The following is a 2500-nucleotide window of genomic DNA, read 5'->3' on the forward strand; positions in this document are numbered from 1 at the left end:
TCTCTGAAAGAAAACTTCGACTCTTATTGACGGCATTCGTCACTGCTACCTCTATATTTCGGACAACTGCTTAATATGCCTATCTCATTTCACACGAAACAGGAGGCTCTGTTGCATATATCGTCATCAGATAAAAATTTAAACTGAGGCTCGTTGGGGGCGGCTATAGTGTCCACGTAAGCACTAGCTAACAAATTTCTAGCTTTTGTGCACATCATTAATTCCTAAGTTTTGTCTTTATTGTACAATGCTTATTTCCTTATTAGTTATTTGAGCATACACAACGTTAATGTACCCGCTGTATTCCTTCATTACACTGAGAGTATTTTTCTTATTAGTACGTTGTACATTACGTAAGTGGACAAAGTTTATTTAAAGTTTTGGTGAATACCCACAAGTGAAATGGAAACTTCCACTGACGTATTTGTTCGAGGGCAGATGGATGATGGTCATAATACTAACAGTCACAAATTTCAATATAATCTTAACCTATGCAATTACAAATTTCAATTTATAAAAAAAAATGAACCTGCTCACTGTAAGTTCAATCGCCATGGTCACTCGTACCAGACCCCATAGGGGCTTAGCGCTGTCAGTGCACCTAACGAGGTCCACCGTAGGCAATACTAAATGGTATTTGCATATTCCCTTGGGGCCTTCGCTTCACCTACATTTTAGTCTTTTACTGTATACTTCCATTCCCGCTTAAATCCAATACTGAATCTTGCTGTCTAGCCACTCTGACTATTACTTCTTAGTACAACTGGGGGTTCCTCTCAGTTCCACCTTCAGAACCTTGTACTTCACCTCTATTTATTTTCTGGTTCTCTTTAATCTTGCTGTCCAATCACTCCAACTCCTGTTCACTACCTTAAGTGATGAATGGTGGAAAGTGCCTCAATGTTTGGCTTGACAACCTCACTTTCATAAAACCAAATTAAGCTCACGCCAGACTTCACCTTATTCCCACCTGCTCATCGCTGACTGCCCATTTTCATCAGCAAGCGCCAATGAAAAGAAATTTCACTCACACCACAGGCAGTGAAAGGTGCAGCATGTTCTCTTTCTAATGGTCATGGTTATGGCTAAGAGAGTTTACATGGAGAATATAGCTGGTATAAGGCCAATAGCGTCAAAACCTTTGTTCTAACATGAGGAAAATGGCTTCAACATTTGGAGCTTCTTTGCAGCTTAATTTCCCTTTCTCTTGGCGGTGGGTCGTCAGCTTCCAAAATTTTACTGGCATTCTCATTTCGTTTTTATTCTCCTTCAACCGTAACGTTCCATTTCCCACGCTTCTGAATAATAAATAATAAAATAATAAAAATTATTTTATATGAAGTCTAATAATTCTTTGGCTTCTCACCAATTTTGATCTAATTTGTACTCGTATATTTTGAATCCTTGAAATATTCCTTCACTTATTCATGTTCAGATATCATTCTAGCTAATATTACAACTCGTCCTTATAAGTAGATCTCTATTTTCGCTTAAAATTTCAAGCCGTTACTACGGTGCTTAAGTATATAGAGCTCAGTTGAACATCAACCTGAAATTAATTTCCTGCCTTTATGTCAAAAGAAAACCCTCATTAACTTTGCGCAAGAGGAAACTATCTTAATTATATCGGTATATTGGAAGAATATCTAATAGGTCAGTGAATAAACATGAGGACCCAGCCAATCTTGGAGACGCGCCTGACAGATCACCGCCACTTGATCCGGTATCAAACGTTCTCGACAGGATAAGGTCTCCACCTGGGGGAGCTTTTTTAACAACGGACAATGACGACAGTTTTCTTGAAGTTTTGATACACTAAAGTCTATCTAAAATAATTGAATGTAATAAATAGTCTATCTCGTTTACCTTTAACACTAAGGGAACACTTACACTGTTCAAGAGACAGATACATCAGCAAAACATTTCGTAGAGGTAAACAACATCCGGGATCTTGAGAGAAAGTAGGTGCGTGGCGGGTTATGAGGTTGGGTGGGTGGGGGGTTCGGTAGGGGGGTTAACACCATTAAAACTTGAGGCCCACAGGGGAAATCCTTCTCTTTATGAGGAGAGATGTTTGGTAGAAATGGCTCAAGGACCGAGGAATATGGGACGAAAATGTGAAAAACAAAGTGCAAAATATTATACTTGCATTAGTGAGTTAATGATTTGCATGCACACAAAACAGTATGTATTTATGCACTATCTTTGATTTATAGGAAAAAAAAGCCCTTATCACATACATGCGCACAAGCACAATAGATTATGAAATACCTTTAAGCTGCCTTTGTACAATGAAAAAAGCTATGAACTACACACAGGCAAACACAAAGGCGCTAACGGGCGCACGTGTACAAAATCTTTTGAGTTACTCGACGGTAATGAAGGCCGGGAGTATACACGAACATATAAACACACACACACACACACTAACCTGCAGAGAAAAGAAGCACGATTATTTCCTTTGTGACATGTTTACAACAGAACAGCCTACATACACATC

The sequence above is a fragment of the Macrobrachium nipponense genome, chromosome 8 (assembly GCF_015104395.2).
Source record: "Macrobrachium nipponense isolate FS-2020 chromosome 8, ASM1510439v2, whole genome shotgun sequence".
In the NCBI taxonomy this organism is placed as follows: Eukaryota; Metazoa; Arthropoda; class Malacostraca; order Decapoda; family Palaemonidae; genus Macrobrachium; species Macrobrachium nipponense.